The sequence below is a fragment of the Terrapene carolina genome, unplaced genomic scaffold, assembly GCF_002925995.2.
Source record: "Terrapene carolina triunguis isolate 2854851 unplaced genomic scaffold, T_m_triunguis-2.0 Scaffold837, whole genome shotgun sequence".
NCBI lineage: Eukaryota > Metazoa > Chordata > Testudines > Emydidae > Terrapene > Terrapene triunguis.
The window spans coordinates 5840935-5848507 of record NW_020665188.1 but is presented as its reverse complement, the minus strand read 5'-3'; positions in this window follow the sequence as shown (position 1 = coordinate 5848507).

Below are 7573 nucleotides of genomic sequence, written 5' to 3'. Positions count from 1 at the left end.
TTGTAATGGCTCAGCCATTCCCAATCCCTGTTTAACCCTGAGTTGATTGTGTCTAGTTTGCATATCAATTCCAGCTCAGCAGTCTCTCGTTAGAGTCTGTTTTTGAAGTTTTTCTGTTTTAAGATAGCCACCCGCAGGTCTGTCATAGAATGGCTGTTTGATTTTAAGTAGCCTCAGTGAAGCAGTTGGTCAGCTTCTTGAGAAAAGAGTGTTTTCAGTAAGTGCCCAATCAAGAAACACTTAAGCTAACAATCAACTTTGAGAGACGCTAATCCACATCTGAGCTTTCCTGGGAATGTGGCGTCAGCCTGTAAGGAACTGAGTCATTCATGGACATGTGATTTGCCCATGTGATTCAAACTCCATCTTGTAGTTGGATTCTGCATAGGAGAGGGGAAGGGGTTTCCACCCACAAGAGAGAGACTATATAAGCCCCTAGGGATGCCCCTCCATTTTGTCTTCAGCTGGCTCAAGAGAGCCTCTCCACCCCAAAGGATGCCTGAAGGAAACTGGAACAAAGGACAATAATTACAGGGGTGTGAGTGATTGCTGGACCCAGACTAGGAGGAAGTCTAGTCTGTAAAAGAGGCTTTTTGGAACAACTCTGAGGGTGAGATTTACCTGCATTTAGTTTTTACTGTATTAGGCTTAGATTTGCATGTTTTATTTTATTTTGTTTGGTAATTCACTTTGTTCTGTCTGTTATTACTTGGAATCACTTAAATCCTACTTTCTGTATTTAATAAAATCACCTTTTACTTATTAATTAACCCAGAGTATGTATTAATGCCTGGGGGGCAAACAGCTCTGCATATCTCGCTATCAGTGTTATGAGCGAACAGTTTATGAGTTTACATGTGCTTACTGCCTGGCTGTGCAGTATGTCCCTCGGCCCGCGCCGCTTCCAGCAGCTCCCATTGGCCTGGAGCAGTGAACCGTGGCCAGTGGGAGCCGCGATCGGCCGGACCTGCGGACGGGGCAGGTAAACAAACCGGCCCGGCCCGCCAGGGGCTTTCCCTACACAAGCGGCATCCCAAGTTTGGGAAACACTGGCCTAGCCTAAAGAAAACCCTTGAGTCATCAGTTTACCTATAAACAAATCTAGTGTTCTCCCTTAAACCATTGTATTTTCTCTACAAAAATCCCTACTCACTCTCCAGTCAGTGTTCTGATGCATAGACCCAAGCTCTACATCAGTTCCACTGGGATTCCATCTCCTGACTGATCGTGCTGGGGGCTCTGCCCATCTCCGGCCCTCAGGACCCTGAACTACCACCATCACCTGGGAACCCCGACCAGTTCAAGCTTCAGGGAGCAGCGAGATCCCCTTCTTTCTTTCTCTCTGTTTTCCTCTCTACCTTAGGTATTAACTTTTAATTATGTATGTTATGGTGGTTTAGCCCTCCTTGTGTAGTGATCACTATTATTCAATAAATAACTTGTATGGTTAAGCTGGTTCCTTCTCTCTCTTTTGCTGAACTTTACTCTTTTGTGTTCTTAGCTTCCCCCATTTACTCTACAGCAACGCTTCTTTTACCTAAGCTAAAGATCCCTGCAGCACCCAAAATACTGTGGGGTTTGCTCATCAAGTAGGTTACTGCCAGTACAACTGAGATGTGAAAGTGGAGATAGGGATGTGCTGAATCTGGGATGCATAAGGGTAACAGCTTGAAAGTGCTGCTTCATCCAGCCTAGCGAGTCCAGAGACATATAAGGGGTTAGCTTGACAGTGCTGATTGACCCGGTCCGCTCAGACTTGCTCTGTTAATATATGTGTGGGTGTGTTCATCCGGTTCTGGGGCTGGAGAAACCCAGCCCTAGGGAACCTAGGTCCTGCAGGATAGCTCCATTGGGAGGGGACTTGCAGAAGGGAAAAGTAGAGCTCCATATAAAAACCACAAGTAACACAAGCAGTACATTAATAGAATTACAGAAAACCCCCACCCCCAGAAGAGTAACCCGAATAAATGAGCATACCCCAAAGTAACGGGCAAATCTGGTAACAACATGGAAACTGAGGATTTGCAAGCTGAATTGACCGTGGCTGCAGTTTCTCAAAATCCTACGCAAATTCTACTTGGAAATTACTTTTTCAATATGGCTAGGGATATCCAGAGGTCTGTCAGCAGCGAGGAGAAATCTTGTGCTGAAGCCCCAGTGTAGGGTGACCAGATGTCCCAATTTTATAGGGACAGTCCCGATTTTGGGGGCTTTTTCTTGTATAGGCTCCTATTACCCCCCACCCCCTGTCCCGATTTTTTACACTTGCTGTCTGGTCACCCTACCCCAGTGGGAAGGAGCAAAGCTACAGAAACTGCTGAGGAAATGAGAGAGAGTCTCTTTAATTCCTCTACTGCCCTGCAAAGCAATTTGCCACAAGGGGTGGGTAGAACCAGCTCCTGTCCGGTGGCTGTTCCCTCAGGAAAGGGGAATGTTTTGCCTGATGGTAGGGAGACTGTCCAGGTTGCTGGCTGCCAGGAAGTTGCAGTTAAGCAAGGGATAAATCTGGCTCCGGGAAACGTGTCCTGGAGGAAACCTAGAGGGGGGAAGATGGGATCCAAGAAACCGCTGCAGTGGGTGAGGATTCTATGGGCTCTGTAACTGGAGGCCAGCCCAATTCAAAGACAGAAGAAGGTACAGGGCTTGCCAGTGAAGGGTCTGTCATGGCTGGTAGCCCACAGCTGAACAGCGGACAAGTTACCCTGAAGGGGACATAGGGGTGTTTGCCCAGGTGGGGGGCCCAAAGAAAGAGGCTAAGAAGGAATGTGGGGGAATACAGGAGTGTCTCCCCGCACATTACAGGGAAGGGTTTGCCCAGGAGAAATTTGCTGGATCTGCATCTGTAATTCCAGGCACCCCACCTGTGGCTCAGGTTTTAAGGGGAAACTGTGTATCTGACCTCCCTAAGGGGGGCAGCCATACAGCTGACCTCTTGGGAACAGCGAGAGGGGTGACTGAGGGTACCCCAATCCAGGTCCCACTTTTGCAAAATGTTTTTCCTGCTGTACTTGTGAAAACTAACTCTGTCTCTTTAAGATGGAGGGGGAGGGTGTTCTTCCAAGCATTTTGGTGTCTGTGAAGATGCTAATGACCCACCTGATGAAGGGGCGGAGACAGCCACTTCCCAGGCAGGTAAACCCCTCACCACAGCTAAACATCAGACACTGAGTGATGGGGGTGAACAACACACAGGAATCTCAGGAAAGGGGGTAGATTCTTCACATGGGCTTAACCCTGGAGAGGAAATGCAACTCTACAGGGGATGGGCCAGTAACACACAGTTTCCTTGCCAATACGCCAAAGACATACCCAAAGTAAGAACCTTTACTGAGGGGATGAGAAATACAATGAAACCTAAACAAACTGATCTGTTTAGACAGAAGGCGTCGTATGATTATCATACTTGGAAGCACCTCTCTGTCATGAATTTGCTGGTAATTTTGTCTCTTACTACACACACTGTGAGTTAAGACAAAGAATTTGATACTGGTGGTAAATACTTTAAAAATGTGTAACATGCATGATTTTTGGAAGAATCTTTGGTATGGACTTGGAGTGATAACAAGAAAGTCCTATAACAATACTGCTTCTCAGCTAGTACCTGTAAACAGGCTTAGAGCTGGGCACAGCAGAGAAAGCATATCCAATCTAGACTGCTGTGTGGAAGGGGAAACTGAGGCACACCGCCTCATGGCATTGGTGGCTAAATGCCAAGGCACCTACACTTTAAAAGATATTGACATCTGCATTATGTACGCAATACTACACACCACAATATTTTCTGGCAACCTGGGAACAGAAACCCAGAACTTTGCAAAACACCTATGAATGATATTACAGTGTTTGGTAACAGTGGGAGGTTGTACAACCAAAGCCAAAAAGGGATTTTAGGCATACTGCCTCCGCATTGGTCAGTGACCAATCTTCTGGCAGTAATCTCCGGGGGAAGGTGTGATGTTTCACTCCACATTCTTTGGAAAATATGCTTATGATATGAATATGACATAATTGAGATATACTTTATTCAAGATGGGTCTTATAAGGTATCATTGGGAAGGTTATGGTTTACTGAATGTGATTATCCAATTTGTATGCATATATCATTTCTGTATCTAAAGTTAGAAATATGGACTATGTAACTATTACAACTGGGTGTGTATTGGGAAGACACCCACCAGATGACAGGCCATCAAATTTGATGAGCCATCAGGAAGGAACAACAAAACCATGAAGATACTAATTTCTCTCCCTCCTGGGAGGCGTCCGTGGACCTAACTGTGACACTACTAGGTCAGGTGGTCTTGTCACCTGATACTAAACATTACCTGGGACTTCTTGTAACTTTCCACTGGAAGGGAAGGGGGGGGTCAAGTTTGGGAAACGAAGGATTCCCGCCTTATGGAAATCCTAGTTAAGGGTGGGGAGGAAGGCAAACGTGGCTCCTCCTCTCCATGGCCTGTCTGCCCAAGAAGAAAGACTGCTAAAGCCAGCTGAAAGGGGGGGGGGGGGGGAGTCCAGACTGAGACAGAGAAATATAACTGGAACTCTGAGCCACAGAAACTTTGCAACCTGCCTAAAAACATTTAGGGTAAGAAATTACATTTTGTAACATGTTTCTGAAGTATATTGAGCCTAGCTTGTACATTTTGCTTTATTTGGTCAGTAATCTGCTTTGTTCTGTCTGTTCTCTCTTGTATTCACTTAAAATTCACCTTTTGTAGTTAATAAACTTATTTCTTGATTATAATATAACCCAGTTTATGTAATTTCTAACTGGGGGAGGAGAGGGGGGGAGAAGAAGTTGTGAACAATTCCCTCCACATTGAGGCAGGGGGCAAATTTCATAAAACCTTTGGGTGTGTACCCCTTAAAGGGAGTGGGCACGTGAGTGCTGGAGGAGCCCTCTCACACAGAGCTGACTTCAGTCTGTGTCTGCAGTGGGGTGTGGCCCTACCTGTGTGTGTGTGCTGCAAGAGGCCGGAGAGCCTAAACCAGCAAAGCACTAAGCGGGAACCCAGGCTGATTGAGCAGGGGAGGCTCAGTTGAACCCCAGCACATCAGGTGGCATCCCAGAAGGGAGGTCCAACCCATCACTACTCGTTGGGTGTGTCCCTCCAGAAAGAACTCTCACAATTTTAGTGTTTTAATCTGGACCCCTGCCACCTTGCCTCCTGGGCAAGACAACAATCTCATGGTCAACAGGACTGAATGCTGCAGAGAAGTCCAGGAGGATGAGAATTGATATCTATTCTCTTGCCACTGAAAGATCATCCAGCAGTACCAATAAGGAAGTTTCAATTCTATGTCCTAGCCTAAATCCAGCTTGCAATGGCCGAGAGCTCAGTTAGGTGAGTTTATAGCTGGCTTTCGCTAGCTTCTCTGTGAGCTTGCTCAGGACTGGGAGGTTTGACACTGAGCAACTGTTGTTTATAACTAAAGTTTGCAGGGTGGGTTTCTTCTGCCTCAGTCAGCCTATGGCATGTTTGAAAGAGGAAGGGAAAATTCCTTCTCTCAGCGAGACGTTGGCTATTTCAGTCAACAGTTGACCAGTTGTTCATGGCTCTCTTTCATAAACCAGGAAGGACATAGGTCAGATTAACAAGTCTTGGAGGAAGGCTCCTTTAGGGTGTCCAGAACTTCTTTATGAGTGAAGGTACTAAACTCTGGGAATACAGGTAGGATGCTGATTAGGGAGTAGGCAGAGTGGATCTGTGCTGCCCATTCCTCCATAATTAACAATTCCCTCACACCCATAGCTCCACACACATAATTAACAGATGCTGCAGACCCCCTAAATGCTCCCCCCCACACAAGACAAAGAGGGAGTGGCAGGGCCTTGGGTGGAGGGAGATGGAGAAGAGAGGGTCAATATGAAACACTTTTCGGGGCTGCCCTGCTCTAGAGGGGAATCTGAAGGAGGGAATGGTCATGTTCTCCTCAACAAGGGCTTTCCTTCAGCAGCACCAAAGTGGGTGCGATATCTAGGTCTGTATGCAGAGTGTTGGGTACTTTTGATTAGAAATTGGACAGCAGAGGGGGGGAAAAAAGCCAAAGAATTGGGAGGTAGAGAAGTGAGTTTGAGAGGTGGCTGGGTAGGCATGTTTCGGAAGCATGAGCAAAAGCCAGTATTCCCAGAGACTCTCCCAACCAAGCACGAATCAAGCCCAAGGCTGTTGAGATCAGGTACACTAACTTTTCCACTTTCCAGTCTGGTTACTTTCTCTTCCCTGCTGCTCATACAGCACATACACTGCAGGGCACAGTGCTACCCAGACTCTCAAATACTTCACACATCCTTTTCACCTCTTTCATGCAGTGCCCCACCTAAAAGAACTCAAAGACCCTAAACCCTCCCCCATGCTGCCTGAATACACTTCAGAAATCACACACATTGACAGAGGATCCCTCTGCCCACAACTTCATACTGGACTGGACATGCCTCATTAATGCTACTCCCCTGCAACTGATATGCACACACAACACTATCTCTCTCTCACTCACACACACACACACACACACACAGGACACATTTCCACCTTCTCTCTCTCACACAGACACACTTCCACCTACCCACCCACAAACTGCAGACACCCTCAACCCAGCAATTCATTCACACACTCTCAATGCTGCTCAATCAATTACCTCTACAATTAGAGTGCACGGAGTCCACAGGCACTCTGGGAAAATTCCCAGGCCCACAGGGAGGTATTTCCCTCATGGAATCAGAGGTCTGTGTCTCTGTAAGGCCTGCTGCCCACTCAGTAGCTCTGCTGCTTGCTCCCCAACAGGCCCGCTGGGGCTGATCCTGCCTCATTCACTCTGCTGCCAGCCAGGAGGCGCTGCAGGCACTCAAAGTTACACTGTCAAACCAGCCAGTGCAGGAGGAGAATCAGACCCAATGGCTTCAGTCTTGACAAAGGCAGAGGAACAGAACCCACCTTCCCCCAGCAAATTTAGGACTCAGTGAGGGTAGGTAGAGAAACACCCACCCATACAAAGCACATTCCCCACAAATCATCCCTGTTCCCCCCGAGAGGCTCAATGCGAAAGGCATCTACAGCCAACGGGGAGCGGGGAACTCTTTATTCAGTAACGTCTGCTGTTTTGCTGCAATGGGTGCAATCCTGGAGCAGGTGCGAGCTCCAGCGCTTCATGCAGTGTGGCAGGCACTGTGCACTATCCCTGAACTGGAGAAGAGGGGGAAGAAAGTTGGTATACTGATAGGGCTCCTAGTACTAGAGCAAGACACTTAATACATAACATTACTCAGTTAGAAAAGAGGTTGGAGAGCAAGGAAAAGCAAAAGCTTACAGCACCTGGTATTCCCATCAGGTAAGTCTTCCATGCAGGTACTAATCAGGGCCTGACCCTGCTTGGCTTCCAAGACCAGGGGCAGTCAAGGTGGTATGACCATAGACATTCACATCTCCAAGTAGGCCCCTTTCAGCTTCATCACCGCCCCAGCTGCTGCTCACACAGCACACACTGCACAGGATCTCACTCCATGTAAACAAAACTCACACGTCCTCTCCTTACCCACAAACTCTCCACATTCCTTACCTCGCTTGCCATG